This window comes from Lucilia cuprina, chromosome 2 (assembly GCF_022045245.1).
Source record: "Lucilia cuprina isolate Lc7/37 chromosome 2, ASM2204524v1, whole genome shotgun sequence".
In the NCBI taxonomy this organism is placed as follows: Eukaryota; Metazoa; Arthropoda; class Insecta; order Diptera; family Calliphoridae; genus Lucilia; species Lucilia cuprina.
In genome coordinates, this window is record NC_060950.1 from 50,763,375 (window position 1) to 50,788,745 (window position 25,371).

The 25,371-nt window shown below is 32.4% G+C and overlaps 1 pseudogene; it reads left to right on the plus strand.

The window, feature by feature from the left end:
* Nucleotides 1–15,454: 15,454 nt before the first annotated feature.
* Nucleotides 15,455–19,922, plus strand: LOC124420929 (annotated as a pseudogene).
* The last annotated feature ends 5,449 nt before the right edge of the window (nucleotides 19,923–25,371 follow it).

Here is a 25,371-nt window from a genome sequence, read left to right on the forward strand (position 1 = left end):
TATATCATTAATGTATTATTTTAGAATTTGAATGAAATATATTGTCATCAAGATAAATTATAATAAACCTTTATATATAATAATATATATATATATATATATATATATATATATATATATATAATATATATATATATATATATATATATATAATGTATATATATGTATATATATATATATATATATATATATATAATATATATAATATATATATATATATATATATATATATATATATATATATATATATATATATATATATATATATATACTTACATATATATATAATATATATAATAAGTGTTTGTTTGTATGTTTATGTGTTTTGTTTGAACGTTATAGACTACTAAACGACTGAACTGATTTTCTTGAAATTTCACAAAAATTCGTTTATCTGGGAAACTAACACAACGGGGGAGTTTTCCCGTTTTTCCTACCGAGCGCGTCCCCGGGTGGCGGATAGGGGGTGGTGATGGACCATCTGTCCTCCCCCAGTTTTAGTTTGACTCAAGCTGAGGGAAGGCAGATTGTCCACCACTTGGGAATATTACATTCCCCGCGGACCAAAAAACTGGAAAAAAAACAACATGGAAAAGAAAAATAAAAAGATAAAAGTTACGGTGCAGGGCCTAAATAACCCAGTACCGGCGGCAAGTGTTGATCTACTCGCGAGTCACGTGTCGTCGTCATCCTGCAATCGTGAGCAAAATACTACTACGGAGGTGGGTACCTTGGCCTCCGTGGCGGACAATGCGTCAAGTGTACAGCATGCCACTGGCAAAAACATAGGAGTGAAAGAGAATGATGTACTCGGAGAGAGCTCTAAGCTACATCAGCCTTTCAATATAGGTGAGAGTTCCGACTCTGAATCCTCAGATGATAATAACAACACCATTATAGCAAATCCCAAAAAGGATGAAGTAGAGCAAATGGTGAAACAGGTGAGTGATAGCATAGCTAAACTACCTATTACTAAGAAAAGACTATCTGGAGCACAGAGGAGGAAGTTGAAAAAGATGCTTCAGGAAATCATAGTTAGTCAATCCAACGACACTCCAAAAGAAAAATTGGACTCTCTTACAAGATCTGAGGCAAAGAGGATCAGGTCTCCCGAGGAGTTGACAAATGAGAATAAACCGAAAAAGAAAAAGAGCTCCCCGTCTTCTTATATACAGTCGAAGCCAAGCCATACTTCACTCAAAGGAACCTCAAGTCAGAATCCTGCGAGTAAGGGTGACAACGCCAAGATAGATATTCCGAAGGCGACCACGTCGGCGAAATCAATCTCGAAGGCACGAGTATCTCAAAAGAAGGCCCGAAAAGAGAGGAAAGAGAGGCTAAACAGTGGAAAAGGAAAAGAGCCGCCATCTTACGCCAAAGTTGCCAGAAGAAGACACCGGGACGATCTCTGCTATGCAGTTTACGATGCCGGTAACCCGACAGGCAAAATTCCAATAGACCAACAGAGTAAGGTAGAAGATCTGGTGAACAATAAGATAGTGGACCACGCAATCGCTTCAAAGGGCAGACAACCAATAGAGAGCGTGAGCTGCGAGTTCAGCATGGGCGCGATGTTGATGAGATTGGCATCTCACCAATGTGTTAGCACCCTAAAGAACTTGGTGGAAAGTATCCCTCCTCCCTGGGACGGCGCTAAGCTGGGACTGGTAAAGAAGAGCGAGCTTCCGGTGCTCTTAAAGTCCACTGTATACATAAAAGGATGGGGCAGTAAACTGACAAGTGAACGTATACTGGAAATTCTTGGTGGTCAAAATGCTGAGCTGGCCGTGGAAAAATGGGAAGTCTTTTACAGGAAAGAAGAACCTGAGGGAACTTTATTTGTAATAGGTATCGACCAGAAATCTATGGCTAGTCTTGCCAAGAATAAAGGTAGGGCTTACTTCGCCTCTAAAGCTGTCATATTCAAAATTGGGAAGGTGCCGATTGGAAGGGTTGTTACAACAAGCCTCGAAAAGAACACTTAAAAACCTAAGAACACAGCATCAGTAGCAACTACTGATAACGTTGAGAAGTCAAATCCTAAAAGCGAGGAAGTTACCACTAACTCGCCAAAAGAAGGTACAGCTGCCATTTCCAAAATCGGAGAGGCGCCGATTGAAAGGGCTGTTAAAACCGCTCCCGATAAGGACACTAAAACACCTAAGACAGTAACCAAAGCATCATTAGCAAGTACTGGCAATGTGGAGGAGTCAATCCTAAAGGCGAGGAGGAAATCACTCACTCGCCAGAAGACAGAACAGCAGAGCTCTCCAAAATTGGGAAAGTGTCGATTAAAAAGACTGCTCTTCCTATGCCTGATAGGGACACCGCAGTGCCATCAATAGCCACTTCAGGTTACCCGGAGGAGCCAAATCCAACGGGCGAGGAGGTGATCACTAACTCGCTGGAAGACAGTTTAAGTGGATGACAATGATTGAAGTTATCCAAATAAACCTCCATCGGAGCGAGACGGCCACAAACGCTCTGATGGCTAAAATTAACACAGGTAAGATACATATAGCTTTAATCCAGGAGCCTTGGACGATTCGCAACAAGGTTTCTGGATTAAATCACATAAATTTCCAACTTTTCTACGCTGATACAGGGTCTCGCCCGAGAACATGTATCTTATGCCACAAGAACTTATGTTTTCTTCTCTCAACAGGATTATCTACATCGGATGCAACGGTGCTGAAGCAAGGTCGTGGCAACATATACCTTGCATCTGTTTACCTGCCTTTCGATTCTCCGACACTACCACCAACGTCGGAGCTGATGAAACTGGTCGAAGAGGCACAAAGGAAAAATAAGAAAATTGTAATAGGTTGTGATGCCAACTCCCACCATGTAGCTTGGGGTAGTACAAACACCAATCGCAGAGGACAAGCCCTCATGGATTTCCTTAATACTAAAGACTTGATAACATCGAACTTAGGTAATAAAGCTACCTTCGTCAATAGAATCAGAGAAGAAGTATTAGATATAACTATATGTTCAGAAGAGCTTATAAACGAAATTCAGGATTGGAGGGTTTCCGACGAGCACTCCTTTTCTGACCATCGGTACATAAGATTCAAAATACTACGGCCGCCACCAAAGCCGATAAATTTTCGGAATAAGTCTAAAACTAATTGGACAATGTTCGGTTCCTTACTAAAGAACCGTTTATGTCAGGACACTGTTCAATGTCGAAATAAAGAGGACATAGACGCCAAAGTAGAAATGCTCACAAGTGCCTTGGTTGAATCGTTCGAGGACAGCTGCCCTCTGCGAGAGCGGAGATCTGCCCAGGAGAAACCCTGGGTAACCGGGGAGATCCGGAACCTTGGTAAGACTCTTCGCAAACTATTTAACCGGGCACGGCGTAAAAAGACCGCAGTATACTGGGATGAGTATCGTAGTAAACTTGGTGAATATAAAAAAGTTGTTCGTAAAGCCAAACGAGACTCCTGGAAACTTTTCTGTGAACAGGTAGACAGCGTAAATGACGTATCGAAGATAAAAAAATTCCTATCCAAAACTCATGTCCAACCGGAATCTATGGTCGATGACACGGGCAAGAGGCTGGAGGATATGGAGGAGACAATGAAACTCCTAATAGACTCTCATTTCCCACCAGGTATATCGAATAACATAGACGAACCGATATTGGAGGAAGAGGAGGCAAACACGAAAATTGTAATTACACCTGATATGGTTAAAGGGGCAATCAAGAGCTTCGCTCCCTATAAAGCTGCAGGGCCGGATGGCATTTTCCCGGCACTCTTACAGATGGAGGCGGAACTGGTCTCCGTACATCTGTCTCTGATATTCACTGCATGCTTGCAATTCACATATACCCCCATTAAATGGCAGGATGCAAGGGTAATATTTATACCTAAACCAGGGAAACCTAGCTATGCGACACCTAAGTCTTATCGACCGATAAGTCTTACGTCCTTCCTACTTAAAACCTTGGAACGGATTGTCGATAGTATGGTTAAAAGCAGTATACCCGACAAAGACCTAAAATTTAAGCAGCATGCTTATGTAAAGGGACGATCGGTGGAAACCGCTTTAAACGAAGTTGTCCACTACATAGGTGCATCCTTTGATAGCCTTCAATAACGTGCACACTGATACTCTTATCCAATCCATAGACCAGTTTTATGTTGACCGGGTGCTCCGTAACTGGATCAACCACATGCTAAGGAACAGATGGATAAGTTGCGAGATGTACGATATAACTATCAGGAAAAGGGTATTTCGCGGTATACCACAGGGTGGCATTTTATCACCTTTACTCTGGGTTACCACGATTAATAGCCTTCTAAGGACCCTAACTGAGAAAGGACTTAGACCCGTCTGCTATGCAGACGATGTCGTAATACTTTTAAAGGGAAAGGATCCAAATTACTTGTGTAGAAGAGCTGAGGAGGCTCTGAATACGGCCTTGGGCTGGGCTCAACCGAGAGGCCTCAATGTTAACCCGGCAAAAACGGAAATCTGTCTTTTCACAAGAAAGACAAAAATTTCTACATATACTGAACCTTGCTTCCTGGATAATACCGGTAAAGTTAGTTTAGCTGATAGAAGATAACGGACAGAAATTAAAATGGAAATACCACATAGAGGATAGAATCAACAAGGCACATCGGTGCTGGGCGATATGTAGGAAAGCTATAGGCATGAAATGGGGTCTTAGTCCTACTATGATAAACTGGCTTTATAAAAGTGTAATTAGACCAATTCTAGCTTATGCTTCAATAATCTGGTGGACTGCTTTAGACAAAAAGTGCAATATCAAACTTCTACAGGGAGTTCAGCGTACATGCTGCTTGGGTATAAGTGGTGCCATGTGTACTACTTCAACCAAGGCTCTGGAAACGTTGCTAGATATTCCACCCATTGAAACATATTTAAGATATGAGGCGGCGCTTACAGCCGAACGGCTCTATACTTTAGGCGAACTGGCCAAAAGCGGTTATAGGACACGTCATCAATGTATACTGGACACATTGGAAGGTTATACACAATCATCGGACATGCCAGATCGTATACCAGACACAGAATATGTCGGAAACTTTGAAACGCTGATCCCAGATAGAATGTCTTGGTCAAGCGGAACATTGGAGCAAGTACCAGTAGGAGTCCGTTGTTACACGGATGGCTCTAAATTGGAGGACAAAGTGGGGCTGGGGTTCTATATTGAAGACCCAGAAACGGAAATATACCACCGCTTACCAAATCATAACACAAGCTTCCAGGCAGAAGTACGAGCAATAACGGAATGCGTAAATTGGATTAGAATAAACATGGCGCCCACAGCGCTTAATATATTTACCGACAGCCAGAAGGCAATTAGGGCGATATCAGGTGATAGAACCAAATCTAAGACAGTAATGGATTGTAAGAAAACTTTAACTGAATACTCTTCCAGAGGTAAGGTTCACATTATATGGGTACCAGCCCACTCGGGAGTAGTCGGTAACGAAAGGGCGAATGTAGTAGCTTTAAAAGGAAGGGAGCTCGAGGCAGTTAACCTGACAAACGCAAAACCATTCGACGCAACAAAAACTGATCTAAAAGTATGGGTGAGAGAAACCCATAAGGCCTCTTGGAATAATGAAACAGTGGGTAGAACCACGAAGATTCTATGGGGTGACCCTGATGAGAGCAAGACGAGAAATCTCCTCAAAATGAGCAAGTCTGAGGTTAGTATGATGGTACGTATTCTGAGTGGACACATAGGATTACGTGCACATCTATACAAAATTGGACGTGCGGATTCAGACGAATGTAGAGCATGTGGAGAGGACAGTGAAACTCTGGAGCACTTTCTTTGCCACTGTCAGGCATTCGTCGAAGTTAGATCCAAGTATTTTGGAAGTGATGTTATTCCGGAAATAACATTCCTAACTAACACTGATTGGAAGATTCTTAGGAATTACGTTCAGGAAACTGAGTTCCTGAACACTGAAAAATAATTCAGTCAGTTCCGTTTTTTTTTTTTTTTTTTGATAAGGAGCGCACAACAGGCCCGATAGTGGCCTAGGTGTATTTCTTCGGATTTGATGTAGTATACATCCTCCTATCAACCTAACCTAACCTAAAATTTTACACCAAGAAAAACCAAGTATTCATTAAACAATAATTAAGAACAAAAGAGCGAACTTTAATAGGGATTTGACATCTCCATATGAATAAATACAAAATATATTTGTCTAGTGAAAAATATAGAACTAGACTCATAAAATTTTTGCCATAAATTACTTCAATATTCATCGGAAACATTTTGGAGGAAAAGTGCGGGCTTTTCATCTGGGAAGCTTGAAGCCCTCATATGAATTAAATTAGAAAAAATCATATATTGGAGCTAGAATCTCAAATTTTATATGAATAACTTTGAAATTCTTGTAAACATTTAGGAAATAACGGGCGGACTTTCAAAGGGGGCTTGGCACCACATATATGAATTTAATACAAAATTTCGTATATCTTTAATACTGTTAGATACTTCAAATTTTTCATATGTAACATATTGTTAATCTTAAAAACTATTGTGGTTAGAATATTCATAATCTTTAAGGGGGTTTTTCATTTATACTAGAGGGTAAAATAAAAAAGTATTGTATATTCCAGGGCATAAGAATATAAATTATTTTTTATAAGAATAAAAGTATATATTAAATTTTAGCAAGTATAAGAGTAAATAGATTTATTAATGTTTTATTTTACAATTTAAATGAAATATATTGCCATCAAGAGAAATTATCATAAACCTTTAAAAAATATATATAATTTTTTGGTTATTATTTATTTAATTTCGATTGGGGTAACCGGGTATTAGCTAGAAATTTCTATAACGCTAGTAAATTCTATACATAAAATTTTTATTCATAAAATCAACAACTTTAATTTTTTACACATCATTTCATTAATTTTTGCTTTGTTATTTGCTATTGTATTGGTGAAATACTACGTATTCGCATACTCCAAACCAGTCATGGGCAAACACATACCACCATGTGTATATTTGTGTGCGTTAAGCAGCAGAGAGATGACTGCACGTTATAACAAAATGGTGGTACACTGAGAAAAGTTTTGAAATTTGTTTTCTATTGCAAATACTTTTTACGACGAGAAAAACTCATGAACTTTTGGGCATTTTAAACAAAAATGGAATAAAGGGAAAGAGTTTTTCATTTAAGAAAAGTAGTAGTATTTTTAAAAAGTAGTATTAAATAAAACTACTGAAATATCATTAAGAAAACACGACTTTCTATTCGATTTCGAACTTTTAAGGGATATTACCGAGATATTAACTGAACTTAATTTAAAGTTCAACTAATCTATCCAAATCAATGTTTCCTTTATATTCCTTAATACGCAATAAGTCACCAATGTGTTGATCGGTTAGCCTATTCCGCAATTTACTTAAAATCAGTTTCATACTTGAGAATGCCACCTCACAGTTATATGTGGTGCCAAACATGGAATATAGCTTATATATTTCGTTTTTTAAATTGAAATATTTTGTATCATCTATCTTTTGCCAAAATTTTTCCCCAGATTCCCATAGGAACTTCAAAATCATTACGCATTTTATGCAATTCTTCGCGAAGAAAAGCATCTTGCTCTTCTATTTCACATCTAAGGGGATTATCATGTATTTCTATTGTTTTTTTTATAAATTTTAAGTCTTGAAATCTGTCATTGTAATTCTTTTTTATGGACTCAACTATTTTGGCGTATTTCTGAATACAATCAAACGTATTAAAATTAAATTCTATGAATATTGATGAAGTTTTCTTAAGATTTGATATACTATTACTTTTAATTGATTTATTAAGAGATCTAATTTTGTACTAAATTGGTGAATAATTCTATTCAAATGAAATATTTTTATATTTTTACCTTGCAGGTAATATCACATAAAAATGCGAAATCTAATAGAAAGTCGGGATTTTCAAGACAATTAGTAAGGTGTTTTGTATCTTTATTGGATAAAGTTTTTAAAGATTCGAGTACTTCTTTCTTAAATGGAAAAGTCTTTCCAAACTTTTGCCTCGACTTAGCCAACGGACTTCGGTATATAAAAGTAAATCTCCATAATCCGAATTAAGGTTTTCTAGAAAATCTTTAAATTTTCTGTGTGTCAGAGAATTGTGCCCCCTCTTATTATATTTATTATTTTTACAACAACATCCATTGTGTTTTTCATACCCAACTCTTTGGAGAAAAGAGCTTGTTGGTCAATTTATTCCATTTTTGTTTAAAATGCCCAAAAGTCCTTTATTTTTGCCTCTCATTACCTTTGCTCCATCCGAACATATGAGGCTAATTTATTTTGTCAGCAAATGCAAAAACATTAACATCTAATGCATCATACAGAACTTGTCCTGCTACATGACCTTGAAGTGAAACCACTTCAAACATTTCTTCGAAGCACTCTAAATTTGCATTAACTGTTTTAATACAAATAATTAACTGGCAAATATTATTGTTGTCCGTACTCTCATCTAGAGAAATCGAAAAATATTTGCAATTAATTAATCTTTCTTTTGCTGACATTTTAATAAATTTGCTTATATCTTCCGTTCTTCTTGTTATAGTACGACGAGATTTCATGGCATTTTTCTCCAAAACAACTCAAAATATCTGTAGTTAAATTTAAGAAAAAAATGCCATCCTCAAATGGGCGACATTGTTTTGCTAACGATAAAGCAACTACATAAGATGCCTTTTTATGAGGCAATGATTTTTTTTGGCTATTTAAAGGAAGATTGTTGCAAATTATTTGCTGTTGTTTCATTAATTATAAATTTTAAAAAAAAACTCTGCTTTTAATTGCAAAAACTTTACTTTTTTCTGTCATGTCCCCTAAGGTCATTTAAGGGTCCATGGCAAGTTTCAAAAAAAATAAAGCTTTTCTACATATAATTTTATAACATACGACGCATTGTGCCTCACCGTCCATGTTTTCTATAAAAAAGAAATCATTTCCCAATTTATATCAAACATTTTGCTAGGTGTAATAAAAGAGAAAAAATCATAAGCATAAAAAAATCCGCAACGTGATCTTGCTTCTACAAAAGCTGAACAGCAACTGATTTGATTTTGATCTCTGAGATCGTAACAAAGCAACAAACAAGTGGTCATTTTAGTAAAACACAGACACACTAATACACACAAGCTTATAGTGTAGGTGTGTCAACAAAGCGTCAGCAGAATTTCTTGGCCTATGCACGCGTGCATTAGAATTTCAGTTTTGCTCGTGACTGCTCCAAACATACTTATATTTATATTCACATTGCTTACGTCAAACCTGTTATATTTGAAAGAAAAATGTATGAATATCCGACACAACCAAATGCTGATATTTGGTATGAGTATGCTGAATATGATTGTGCGCTTTGTGTTTCACGATACATATACATACTTGTTTAGTTGCAATACATTACGATTACTACTTTTGTCATTCTCTGACAAGTAATGATGAACTTAATAGCCCTATTCAGCGGATTTAATTGTATGGGGAATAGGTGAAAAAATGGACCGATGTTGTTATTAACTATTTTCAATAAGCTTTGTCTCCGGTACCATAAAATATCATGTTATTAATAATCTCCCAAAATATCGACCTGTAGTTTGAATACTGAGTTTACATGGACGGACGCACTATATGGCATTTAGCTTGAAAAGCTGGCCTAAAAGCAAAAATAAATTAATTTTTTTTAAATATGTACACAATTCGATAGACAACAAAATTCTGCATTAGATTACGATTTGTAGTCAGGAAAGTAATTAAAATTAAATGCGTTTTTAGGGGTTTTCTCATTTTAAGAGGTAAGTATAGGTATATATACTGATTTTTTTCAGTTGAAAGCTATGTACAGTCAAGCTCATTTATAGCGAAGTTCGTATAAGACAGGTGAAGTTTTAGTAGTTCCAAAAATAATATTTTAACTTATTTTTGATTAACAAGTAAGAGTTCTATATTAGTCTGTGCAGAATTTTATATACCATTCACCATGATGTGTTTAAAAAACAGTCAGTACGAATTTTGTTACAAAATATAAAAAATACCAATTGTAAAACGGAAATGTACTTTAGGACTCTTCATACTTAAAAAATTTAAAAAGTGTCTTTCAAAGCCTGAAAAAGTGCCAAAAAGTCCAATTTTATACGTTGTAACTTAATCCGGGCTCTACATGCTTAATTTCTTATTTCTATGTTCAATATTATAGAAATTTCTAAACGAACCATTTGAAGAACGAAATAGTTTTTATTTTTTCTCCTATCCCTATTATAATGCCCCCTTCAGAAAATAACTTTATCGCTAAGAGATGTATCAATAGCGGTGAAATTCAACACAAACATGTTTAATGAGAACTTAAACTTATGCTCATATCTGCTCATAACATATATATAAAGCAATAAAATTCGACGTAAAAAAGTTTTGTAGGAAATAAAATCATTTTCATAAATTTAATGAAAATGGATTTATAATTGACTTTACCAAGGTCCCCTTCTGAAAATGACTTTAAGACTTATTACTGACCTAAAAATGTGAGTACATCAGTAAAATTCTACATTAACATGAATGATTTGATGGTGGGTATATAAGATTCGGCATGGCCGAATATAACACTCTTACTTGTTTATACTTAATATAAAACGTTACCAAACGATAAAATTCGAAAGAAATATAATTTAGAATTGCGTTCCACTTTCAGAAATTAAATTATACTATTTAAGGTTGTTTTATAGTCTTTATATTTGCCATTATCAAGCAGTCCTTAAAAACCTGTATTTAGATCTGAATATCTATTAATATGTACCTTTACAAAGAAATATTTTTGGTGCATATTTTTTACATTTTCTTATTTTATGGTCAGCGCATATTTTATTTTTTTCATAATGAACAGCTATTTGATTCTAAGGCTGATCTGTTACAATCTAATACCGATTTAACACCTTATAGGATTTTATTACTGAAAATTTTAGAAAAATTAATTATTATCGCCTTGTAAAAAATACATTTATCTTAAAAAATATTATTTTGAAATGCATTTTGAAGAAAGTGTACATTGGTAATGTTAATCGAATTTAAATATTTGCATCCCAATTCTGATCAGTACTGCATGTTACGCAGTTTTAAATTCTGTTAAATGTATAAAATATCAATAAAATTAAAACATTCCCTGTGCCAAATCTTACATACCTTTCACTATGCTGTGTTAAAAATACAGTCAGTACCAAAAAATCCTCATTTACATCACTTACTTCGGGCTCAACATGCTTAATTTCATGTTTCTACATTCAATCTATCTATATATATAAAATTCTAACGTTACTGACTGACTGACTGATTGACTGATTCATCATCGCACAGCCTAAACGGCTAAAGCTAAAGAGCTGAAATTTGGACAGGGGGTTGGTCTCCCACCAAATAGATCCACTAAGACGGGATTTTTGGAAATTCGAATGTTTAGGGGGTAAAAAAGGGTAAAAACGGGTAAAATCGGTAACCTCATATCTCCTAAACTAGAAAAGATACAAAAATAGTTTAAAGCTTATCGTCGTTCATTTAAAAAATAAGCGGACAGGTGTCTGGTACTTTTTTCAATTTCGGCCCCTTTAGGGAATAAACGGGTAAAAACTGTATTTTGGAAATATTTTGGAAATTCGAATGTTTAGGGGGTAAAAAAGGGTAAAAACGGATAAAATCGGTAACCTCATATCTCCTAAACTAGAAAAGATACAAAAATAGTTTAAAGCTTATCGTCCTTCATTTAAAAAATAAGAGGACAGGTGTCTGGTACTTTTTTCAATTTCGGCCCCTTTAGGGAATAAACGGGTAAAAACTGTATTTTGGTACTTTTTTTGCACCCCATGTATCTTTTAAACCAGTGAACATTCAAACAATATTTTTGACTCCTTCATAACTTGACGAAAAAATAAAAATATAAATTTAGTACTTTTTGGATATTCGGATGTTTAAGGGGTGAAAATTGTACCTATTTTTGGTACTTTTTTCATAAAACATTGATTTTGGTTTATTAACTTATATACATATAAATACATAATAACGGGCTCCCACTACGATGCTGCAACATTTTGGAATAGAATTTTTATTTCGTTAATGGGTAGAAAAAAGTACCAAAAGGGGTAAAACAGGAAATTTGATTTTATTCAAACACAATGATCCAGTTTAGATAAAATTTTTAGATTCAGAAACACTAAATATGCTAATGAGGTGTTATTTGGAACCCCGGTACCAAGTGATATTTTTTGGTACTTTTTCATTCTCCATCTGGTACCTTTTGAGTTTTCTTTGATATTGAAATCGAAACATGAAATTAATAATAAAGGGACTTTTCGGTACTTTTTCGTTCTACACAGGTATTTTTTGAGTTTTCTTTAAAATTAAACCTAGAAGCATGAAATTCAGCATGTAGAGCCCGGAGTAAATGAGAATCTATAAAAGGGGGCTTTTTGGTACTTTTTCGTACTTCGACTGGTACTTTTTGAGTTTTCTATTAAATTTAACCTAGAAACATGAAATTAAGCATGTAGAGCCCGAAGTAAATGAGAATCTATAAAAGGGGACTTTTTGCTACTTTTTCGTTCTACAAAAGGTACTTTTTGAGTTTTCTATAAAATTTAACCTAGAAAAATTAAATTAAGCATGTAGAGCCCGGAGTAAATGAGAATCTATAAAAGGGGCATTTTTGGCACTTTTTCGTTCTGCAAAAGGTACTTTTTGAATTTCCTATAGTATTGAACCTAGAAACATGAAATTAAGTATGTAGAGGATAGATTAAGTGAGAACCTATAAAAGGGGACTTTTGGTACTTTTTCGTTCTTCAAAAGGTACTTTTTGGATTTTTGTATAATTTTGAACCTAGAAACGTGAAAAGCCCGGAGTAAGTGACAACCCATAAACAGGTACCTATTGAAATTTCCATAATATTGAACCTAGAAACATGAAATTATGTATGTAGAGCCCGGATTATGTGGGAACCTATAAAGGGGACTTTTTGGTACTTTTTCGTTCTTCAAAAGGTACTTTTTGAAATTTCTATAATATTGAACCTAGAAACATAAAATTAAGCATGTAGAACCCAGATTATGTGAGAGCCTATAAAAGGGGACTTTATGATACTTTTTCTTTCTTTAAAAAGTACTTTTTGAATTTTCTATAATATTGAACCTAGAAACATGTAATTATGTAGATATGTATGTATGTATGTATGTATGTATGTATGTATGTATGTATGTATGTATGTATGTATGTATGTATGTATGTATGTATGTATGTATGTATGTATGTATGTATGTATGCATGAATGTATGTATAGCCCGGATTAAGTGAGAACCCATAAAGGGGGACTTTTTGGTACCTTTCTGTTCTTCGCCTGGTAGTTTTTGAAATTTCTATAATATTGACCCTAGAAACATGTAATTAAGTATGTAGAGCCCGGATTAAGTGACAACTCATAAAAGGGCACTTTTTGGTACTTTCGTTCTTCAAAAAGTACTTTTTGAAATTTCTATAATGTTGAATCTAGAAACATGAAATTAAACACGTAGGTCTGGATTATGTGAGAACCTTTAAAAGAGGACTTTTTGGTACTTTTTTGTTCTTTAAAAGGTACTTTCTGAATTTTCTACAATATTGAACTAGACACATGTAATTAAGTATGAATGGCCCGGATTAAGTGAAAACCCATAAAAGGGAACTTTTTGCAACTTTTTCGTTCTTCAAAAGGTACTTTTTGAAATTCCTATAATTTTGAATCCAGAAACATGAAATTAAGCGTGTATGTCCCGGATTAAGTGAGAACCTACAGGGACTTTTTGGTTTTAAACCATTATTAAGTTAATAATCTTTTTTGGACATATATATCTTCTATATATAAAAGAGTAGCGTTACTGACTGACTGATTCATCATCGCACAGCCCAAACGGCTGAACCTAGAATCATGAAATATTGACAGTAGATGTGTTTTTGATTATGTAGATCTACTAAGGAGGGATTTTTGGAAATTTGCACATTTACGGGTAAAAAGGGGAAAAACGGGTAAAACAGGTTTTCTTAAATATCTTACATAATATTAGTGATACAAGAAAAATTTTAAATGCATCTGAATCTACACTTAAAATGAGCAGATGGGTGTCTGGTACTTTTTTGAAATTCGTACTTTTAAGGGGTAAAAATGTGTAACAAATGTGATTTTGGTACCTTTTTTGACCCTATATAACTTTTAAACTAATTAACATAATCAAATTTTTCTAAATATTTTGGATACATCTCTCAAAATTATGAGACACCTGTTTCGTACTTTTTTAAAATTCAGTCCTTTTAGGGTGTAAAAGGCACAAAACTGTATTTATAGTACTATTTTTTAGCACATTAAGAAAACTTTTTCGGTTTATTGAATTATTCTTATTAAATTACGGACTAACTCTGTAATATTTATGGTAATAAAATTTTTGCTGTTTTACTGGGTAAAAAAGTACCAAAAAGGGGAAAAACGGGAAATTTAATTTTATTCAAACTCATTGAGCCAACTTTTATAAAATTTCAAAAAGTAGTTTATTTACTACCACAAAATAAGCTTTTGGTATATTATTTTGGAATTCTAGTACTAAGGGTATATATAGGACCAAATTCGAGTAAATTGTTTGGTACCTTTTTTTAAAGCACAATTTTTCTGGAATAAATGAAAGCAGATTTGAATCGTTTGAGTTTTATCTGTGATATATATGCAGATTTAAATGCGGAACATTTTGTAAACTTAATTATCGAAAAAGTATACTTCTAAGCGAAAAGGGGAAACATTGTACTCTTTTTATTAGTACTTTCCACTTAGGTAAACTTTATTCCACTTTTGGTACTTTTTCTACCTTCAAATGATACTCTATGTATGTTCTTTAATATGAACTGAAAACACATGATTATTAAACATACACGGTCCTCATTGAATAAGATCCTTTAAGAGACAACTTTTTAGTACTTTTTATCTCATAAATTGTAGTTTTTTAATTTTCTAAAATATTCAACCTAGGAACATTAATTTTAACATACATGGTCTTGACTGAATAATATTCTGGAAGTGGGAACTGTTTGGTACTTTTCTATTATTCAAATGAATTCTTTATAATGGTTAACCTTATTAAATGAGAATTTATTGAAAGAGATCTTTGTACTTTTTCGTTTTTCCGATGGTACTTTTTGATAGGCATTTCGTAGACCAATAATTGACCGTGTTTGATTTTTCTTTATACTCTTCTATACTTACATGGTCGTGGGTAAAAGGTACTCACGATCACAACTCTAGTTTACATAAAGAATTGAGAGCTGGTTTTTATTACATAGTTTAGCACTATTTGTACATTAGTGTTCATGTTTCTTAATAATAGGGAGCTTAGATATTATAGGTTCCTTATAACCTCGGATACAGTTATGTCTGGTAAAAACAATTTATATGAATTTATATTAGTTGGTTTATGATAATAATTTTTGGAACCATGGGGAATATTAAAAAGTTTACCGCATTTTTTAAAATAATAATAAATAAACTTAATAACACATTTTAATGACATATTAAAAAAATTTGTTAATTATTTCCAAATTAATGCAAATTGGTAGTCATGCTCGTATTCAAAATAGTCTCAAATAAGCCAAAAAAATGTTTATTATTTTTTTTTATAAAATGGGGTTTTTTTGATGTAGTATGATTATTTATGAAGAAAAAAATATAAAAATTTATTTCGTTAGGTTTTTGTAAAATTATTAAAGTCGATCTAAACTCCAAATTTTATTACCGATAAAGTTATAGGCTGTGCGGTATACACGGGCATGTCGACAAAACTACAATTGAATAGCCGTTATACCGGTAATAAATCTGCCTCCAGTGAGATTTATATTAATAAATTTCTAATATTTTTGGTGGTTATAATGATAGTGGCCTGTATTATTCTATATATGCTGGGAAGGTAAAAAATATATATATTTTTAATCTTTACTAATTTATATCTAATGTTTCTTTTCTTCTTTCAGATATGAAGAACTCAATGTAGTACCTCTGATGGATTATCTTGGACCTCCTATACGTGTTAATGAAATCACTAATATTATTGAAGATTTCTTAGCATTTCTAATACTTTTCAACTATATGGTCCCTATATCGATGTATATGAATATTGAACTTTATCGGATTTTCAATGCCTTCTTTATACAGCAGGATTTGCAATTATATGACGCGGAAACTGATCAGAGAGCTGTGGTTAATTCTTCAAATTTAAATGAAGATTTGGGTCAAATAAATATTTTATTTTCGGATAAGACGGGCACTTTGACTAAGAATGAAATGATTTTTCAGCAGTGTTCCATAAATGGAAGAAAATATATGTATCGTTATGGTTATTTGGAAGATCAGGAAACGCTTGTTCGTTGGGAAATGAATGGATCGGATGATGTAAGTAAAAATAGAATCAGATGATAGATTAGAAATTACGAAAGTAAGATTTTTGAAATCAATCTTTACGAAAACAACAGATAAATCCCTCAATTGTAAAAAATAATGTCACACTATAAAATGTTAGGTATCCAGGGGGACCTCAATCTTGAGTGTGATAACAAGGGTGGCTTAGTTTTGTTATGGATTACTAGAGGGTCTCTGTTCAAAATTTAATGTCGGCTCGATTCTGGTAGATGGTAAAATAAGGGATCATGAAATGAATAAGGGTCATCATTATTCTTTTTAGAATATAATCTTTTTTGATTTAGAAATAACAGGACTACCTTTCATATACGATTAACACTATACTAGCATACCCTGGGTGCTTCGCTACCCTAACTATGTTCAATATCGTAAAAATATCAAAAAGTACCATCGGAAAAACGAAAAAGTACAAAGATATCTCTCAATAAAATTAATGTTCCTAGGTTGAATATTTTAGAAAATAAAAAAAGTACAATTTATGAGATAATAAAAGGACCGTGTATGTTTAATAATCATGTGTTTTTTCAGTTCATATTAAAGAACATACATAGAGTATCATTTGAAGGAAGAAAAAGTACCAAAAGTGGAATAAAGTTTACCTAAGTGGAAAGCACTAATAAAAAGAGTACAATGTTTCCCCTTTACGCTTAGAAGTATACTCTTTCGAGAATTACGTTTACAAAATGTTTCGTATTTAAATCTACATATATATCACAGATAAAACTCAAACGATTCAAATCTGCATTCATTTATTCCAGCAAAATTGTGCTTTAAAAAAGGTACCAAAAAATTTACTTGATTTTGGTCCTATATAGCCTTAGTACTCGAATTCCAAAATAATATACCAAAAGCTTATTTTGTGTGAGTAAGTAAACTACTTTTTGAAATTTTATAAAAGTTGACTCAATGAGTTTGAATAAAATAAATTTCCCGTTTTACCCCTTTTTGGTACTTAATGTGCTAAAAAAGTACCATAAATACAGTTTTCTCCCTTTTACACCCAAAAAGGACTGAATTTTAAAAAAGTAAGAAACAGGTGTCTCATAATTTTGAGAGATGTATCCAAAATATTTATAAAATAATTAGTTTAAAAGTTATAAAGGCTAAAAAAGGTACCAAAATCACATTTTTTACACATTTTTACCCTTTAAAAAGTACGATTTTTTAAAAAATACCAGACACCCATCTGCTCATTTTAAGAGTAGATACAGGCGCATTTAAATTTTTCTTGTATCACTAATATTATGTAAGTTAATTAAGAAAACCTAATGTTTTTCCCGTTTTTCCCCTTTTTCCCCGTAAATGTGCAAATTTCCAAAAATCCCTCCTTAGTGGATCTACATAACCAAAAACACATCTACTGTCAAAATTTCTTGATTCTAGGTTTAAGCCGTTTGGGCTGTGCGATGATGAATCAGTCAGTCAGTAACGCTACTCTTTTAATATATATAATATATAAATATATATATATATAATATATATATATATATATATATATATATATATATATATAAATATATATATAATATATATAAATATATATAATATATAATATATTATTGCAGAAATCTCAATTGGAATTCTTTAAAGCTCTTGGACTTTGTCACACCGTACAAATTGCACAAACTACCAGTGAAATTGACAATAATATAAGTCATACAAACAGCCCCCAATATCAGGCCTCAAGTCCCGATGAAAAAGCGTTTTTGGAAGCATGTTCCAATTTAGGACTTCATTATCTAGACGATGAAAATGATGTCATTAAATTAAAAGTTTTAAATTCCAAACAACCAGAAAATTCCGAAATATTAGAATTTAAACGTTTGCATACTTTAGAATTTACATCGGAACGTAAACGTATGAGTGTTTATAATATCGGACGGAAAGGAACGTAAATGGTTATATACAAAAGGAGCTGAAAATGTGGTCTTTGCGTTATGTGGGGAAAAGTCAAAAGACTTGATACTAAGCACCAATCAACATATAACAGAATTTGCACTACAGGGTTTAAGAACATTAGCTATAGCTAGAAGATTTATACCCGACGAAGAGTATGAGGAATTTCTTAATGATCTAAGGCAGGCACAGTTGGCCTTTGACAAAAGGAAAGAGTTAATGGAAAATTGTTATAAATCTATAGAGTGTGGTAAGTTTAGGGATGAAAAACTCGTTTTATAATCTCAAAAATGTTTGTCTTTTGTATATAGATCTTGAGTTACTAGGAGCTACTGCCGTGGAGGATGCTTTACAGTATCATGTAACTGAAACATTGTGGTCTCTACAAAGGGCTGGTATTAAATCTGGGTTTTAACGGGAGATAAAGTTGAAACTGCTGTTAATATAGCTTTAGCTTGTGGTCACATAACCCCCGATTCCTATAGACACTTTATATTAGAGTGTCAAACTAAACAAGAATTTCTAAATTCTTTAGAGGTTATAAAAGATAAAACCAATATAGCCTTAATAATGGATGGTATTAGTTTGTCTACGGCTTTATCGCTAGCCCCAGATGAATTCCGCGCAATGGCTTTAAAATGTTCGGCGGTTTTATGTTGCCGTCTAAATCCTTTGCAAAAATCCGAAGTAGTCTCTTTAATTAAGCAAGAAAAAGGTTACCTAACCGCTGCCGTAGGCGATGGTGCCAATGATGTGTCTATGATTCAAGAGGCCGATGTGGGTATAGGTATTATGGCAAAGAGGGTTTACAAGCCGCTAGATGTTCCGATTTTTCTATATAGCGAAATTTTTTATGTTGCAAACGTTTATTGCTGGTACATGGTCATTATAATACAGCCCGTTTATCGTTTTTGGTTTTATTCTATTGCTATAAGAATATTTTGATTACCGGTATTATGGTTATGTTCCAGTTGTATGATTTATATTCTTCCACATCGGTTATCATTTCTTGTATTTGTGGATGTTTGATGTGATTTAAATATCATTTAGTTTTACATTCTTGGCCATAAGTGAGAAACCATATACGGAAGAGGTGTTGTTGAGGTAAGTTGGAATGATTTGTAATAGAAAAGTACTATTTCCAGTCATTTTCAGTTCCATTTTTTAAGCAAAAGTTATTATTTTTCTCCTTCCAGCAAGCCAGAACTCTACAGGAAAAATTGTCAAAATCGTCAAGTACGCTGGTCCGTATTTTTACGATGGATTCTCAATGGTGCCTTTCACTCGATAATTGTCTTTTATTTTGGCCTATTTCTTCTTAACCCTCAATAATGTCATATTAAATAATGGACAAACTGCTGAATTTTATATATTTGGTTCGATCTTAATACAACTGTAGTTGTTGTTGTGGGAAATTTAAAACTATTACTGGAATCAAACTATCTGAGTTATGTTTATATAATCATTATAGTGGCCTCGTTTCTAGGATTCATTGTCAGTACTGTGATTTATAATTTTATAGATTTGTAAGTAAAATTAAATAAATAAGTATAAAATTTCTTGTTATATAAAATATAAATATTTTCTCTAGAGATAGATATTGATTACGACCACGGGAATGAATAAAAAAAAGTAAAAAATTACGATAATTTAAGATCACGCCTGATTCGATTATCTCTTGAGTGGTTTTGCTCGTCTTTGTTGTAAACATAAATCGAAACTGAATAAAAATACAATAACAATCATAACGACGAAAACGTTGATAAACAAATTAAGACAAGAAAATTTGGTATATATAAAGGACATATTTAAGAAAAAATAATAAAAATATTTCCAAATGTTTTTATAAATCTATTCTTTTTTCGAACACACATAATTGACTGAAGTTCATGATTCCATAATAAAAATATCACTTTTAAAGTATTAAATATGGTTATACAGTTTCAAAATAGCCCGAATTTAAATTATTTCAACTTTTTGCAAAAACATCAAAATTTTCTGATTTTAAAGCTATGTAGCAGAATAATTCAACAACATATGACATTGAAATTTTTACTAGTTATGTAGAATTTTGTACTCTTTAATAAAGCAAAAATAAATTTTCAAAAAAAAATAATTTTATTTTTTCAGTTAATCTCCATTTTTCTTAAATTCAACCCTTTGTGTGACATAGGCAGATAAGGAGTAAATCCTCTTGTTTTGCCTCGAAGCGAATTGTGATGGCATGGTCCATCGTAATTAATTCAAGATAAATCAAAATGGAAATCATGTAGCTTGGATGATATAAATACTGATTTCGAACCTCGAAAGCTAAAGATGAATATTTCCTTCTTACACAATATCAAGACGTCTTGCTTACTAGAGCTTTATAGCCAACATAATGAGATTTTTTAACTCGTGCCACCCTGTACAAAAACGGCAATTACAAAACAAGATAAATTTCAGAAGAATATGGTTGTCTGTTGGAATAGAAACCCTTACCATCAAATAGTTCACTGATTCCATTAAATCCATTGCTCTTTCATCGAGCAATGGGAAGTAATGCGATTAAATGGTAGATTAGTCAAATCACATTCATTATCTTATCGGGAGCAATGTCCCATTATTCTACCTTACGGTTGTCGGTTAGCGAAACTTAAAGCAGAATTAGTTCATCAGCTGACGATTCATGGCGGAAACGAGCTAATGCTAGGAATATACCGATGTGAATATTGGGTCCCTCGATTGCGAACATTGATACGTACAGTAGTTCATCATTGCAAACGCTGTATGATTGAAGGAAAACGTTCATGTAATCAAATTATGGCGGCGCTCCCTCAGGTGCATACAAATATTGGTATGCAAATTGGGGTTGATTTTGCAGGTCTGTTCAATGTAAAAACCTTTACGCATAGATCGTGTCGAATAACAAAGTCTTATGTACAGTATCTCTCATAAGTATTCGAATAAGTGCAAAAAAAAAAAATAAATTAATATTTTATATTGCCTAAACAGTCTTTAGGTTTGATATCGCGCTTTTTAAACTTGAAAAATTTACATTTACTTAAATTAAATTACCTTTTTTAAAAAAAGTCCATAAAATTGTATCACAAAGTATACGAATTTTTCCTGTATTTCATATTATACGAAACACAAATTTTAGTATCGAATGGTTTTTATGCTTTAAATTGTTTTAAGTGGTTACTATCAACCGAAATTATATATTTTTGGCCAATTTGGTCCACAATTTTTGGGGATTTGTATCCTTTTTTATGTTTTTTATTAAAATGGCGATTTTTGTCAAAATTTGTTGTTTTTTGTCTTTTTTCCACAGATAAAACCAAAATTTGATATTGGGAAATAAATAGTAATGTTACTGAGAGTAAGAAATATTACTCTCACACATGTACAAGTTCTGTGTGAATTTAATACACTTGTACCCTGCCAGCAAATTTGAGTTTAATTTTGGATACATGAACTGAATAGTAACTATAAAGGCTCAATTTTATGTTTCTCAGTGCTAAGTTAAAAAATTTACAAAAACAAATACATTACTTTCTAATTTTGATCATAATTTTGTTAAATTTTAGTGCGTTTTAATATACCAAAAGGAAAATTAAATGATAATAAGTAGATAGAATAAAAATTTCAAAAACTAACACTTTTTAATACACTAAGAAGATAGTTTAATGCAGAATCATTCTTGCTCTCAAAATTCAGAAGGAAAAGTAGTTGCACATTTCAGTAAATATATTTATTTCATTGTGATCAGTTGTGTGATATATTGTGAAATTTAGATTTTGTAATAAATTGTGTTAATATAAAATTCAATATATCTAAAACATAGTTTAATATCAAATAAGCATCAGTGAGAGATTAGTGAGTGCAAAACAGTATAATAAAGGAGAAATAAAAAAAATTTATAAAGTCGCGTTTATTACATAAAAGAGTATAAAATCATTACATTTTCCAGCTTCTCTATACACATACCCTACCACATTGCGAGTAAGTTGCAATAAGTTATATAGTAGTTTTTAATCTAGAAATTATATGTAAATGTACTGCTCAATATAACAATTTACAGTAATATTTTCGTATATATAAAATTTTTTTAGTCGAATTTTGTAAAGATCCTATTCTTGTATAGCATATACCGCTTCTAAAGTCTTATTTTATTGACGGATAACATCATTGCATTGACGCAAGTGTTACTAACTTCAATATATAATCAAAATGCCGTTTCCAAAAGTGTGGTGTAGGGTGTATTTAAACTGCATTTGGGATGCATTGAAATTAACAACAATCTTTTATACTAAGCGTTATTTCAAGCATTTACACAATTCCCATGGCCCAATAGTCCCTGCTTCAGCAATAAACATTGTTAAAAGTTGTGTTTTTGCCACAAAAATATTGAAAACATTTTTAGAAAAAAAAACGAAATTTTCAATTGTATTTATTTTTTTAATATTATTTTCAAGTGTCAATATTGGTCCAACCCAGCAAACACAACGAGTTTATTTCAAATTTAAAATAATTTTTAATTAAAATCGTTCTTGAATTATTCAACTGAAATTTAATAAAAATAACTAATTAAAATCATTATTACATAAAATATCGAAATTTAATATCAAATAAATATAAAAAATTCTTAAACGATAGAGTTTGTGTTTGTGGGGTTATATATTTTTCAACTAAAACACTCTCACGACTTCATTTCTATGTATACCTATTGTATGCCTTGGAGTATCTAAAGATAGTATTTTTTGTTACAAGAATCTGCATTTAAACGATTCAAGATATGTTATTGATATTATTATTCTGTCGCTAATTCAATATATTGGAACTTAAGTCCATTTTCATAATACAAGGGTCAAAAATTTTCGGGGAAAGTTTTCTAGTATATATTCTTTTAGATATCAGCTTTTATATATTTTAAGTTTTCAATGTATTGTGGAAGTGTACAACTCCAAAACATGCCTCGAAGAAACACCATTCAATATATGTATATATACCAATGACGTCCAGGCTGCATGTCACTATATCATTATGGTCTAACTCAAAAATATCGATATCTATTTTAAATATTGATTACTATGATCAAAATAAACCCAACATTTTGCACTTACTGTGTTATTGTAATGGGCAGCATAAGCCTGATATTACGAGTAGTAAAAACTGAAATCTACTGTATGGGATGACGTTTTGTAAAGGCATGTTTTGGAATTGTATACCGATATAATGTATTCAAAACTTTAAATATATTAGCAGTGTTGCCAACTTAGTGCTTTTAGCACTATTTGCGGTGCTTTTTGGTGTGCCAAACGCGGAAAATTTTGCTCATGGTGCCTTTCTTCAAAAAGGCACTAAAGTGGTGCTTTCTAATTTTATGACAGTGCATTTAGTGCTTTTTATACCCAACATATACCCAAGATGAGTGGGGTATGTTGATTTTGTCACTCCGTTTGTAACACATTGGTCGTATATATTTTGGGTCCTTATTAAATTCTATGGCGATCTAACCATGTCCATCCGTCTGTTCATCTGTCCGTCCGTCTGTCTGTTGAAAGCACGATAGGGTTAGAACATAAAGAGCAAACGAGTTAAATTTTCCACAAATTTTTATATGCATCAAAATTTATCTACCAAATGACATTAATACTCATTACCGACTTAAAAATATTCGACATAAATATGTTTTATATAAGCCAAAATCTCTCTAGCAAATTTTACGGCAATCGGTCCATAATTGACCCTACCCCAACATATGGTCACGTTCAAAAATTGATTTTAACGCTCATTACTGACTTAAAAATACGTGTTTAGCGGAGAAATTCGAAATAAACTACTTTAATACAAATGTAATCTTCCTACCGAATTTAATTCGGATTTATCGGTAACGTACCCTACCCCCTATTAAGGTCCCCTTAAAAATATGAGTACAGCGATGAAAATTGACAAAAAATAAGTTTTATATAATTTTTTTACACAATTGAATCTATCCCTCATATATAAAGCCTCCATGATTACTTCATCGTTGTACTCGCAATAAAAAGATTTTTATTATAATTCTTTATGCCGAATTTTATGACGATTGGTCTATAACTGACCAACAAAACAAAATCTATATACAAAATGTACAAAAGCAAATATTCTTCAAAAACAAAAAAACAAAATATTCCAAATACTTTAAAATAAGTTATGTTATTTACTATCAGTGAAATTAACAATTTTTTCAGAACTCAAAAAACTTAAAAATAATATATATAGATTTTGCAAAAAAAAAATATATTTCATAAGTTTTGTAAAATTTTACAATTTGGGCGTGGGTACATCGGTTGGCCAGTTGGTAGTGTGCCTGTCAGTTTGAATGTTTAATGAAATTTTACTATTTTTAAAATTCTCATCTTATTTATCTAATATTCGTCAAACATTAGTTTTAGTTCTTACGTTACTAAAAATCTAACTCACACCGGTGAAAGACTTTAGTATGACGCATGTTTTGTTTTGCAGCCCAATGTTCTAAAAAACGAATTTTGGAGTCTTGTAGGAAATGAGCGAAATAATGTGCAATTTTTATTAAAATAAACAATATTTGACTGAAAAAACGTTAGTGCTTTTTTTACCCATTTTCAGTTAGAAAATTACGCTTTTTTACCCCTTTTTAATTTTTTTGCGCGCGTTTTGCTTGACCAATGTTGGCAACACTGTATATTAGTGCTAATATGTACATCAATGTATACTAGCGAACTTTGTCGGAAAATATCGACCCTAGTGGTATGAAAAGGGACTTAAGATCCATACAATTCAATTAGAAACAGAAGAACGACACCAAAAATACAACTTGGAACTTTTAAGTACAGATTTTTATAACAAAAATTGTTATTTTTATATACCCCGAGGGGTCTATTAAATTCCAATATTAAAGTTTGGTTTTATTTCTGAAAAAAAGGAAAAAATTGCAAATATGGTCAAAAATCGCAATTTTAATGATATTACATGA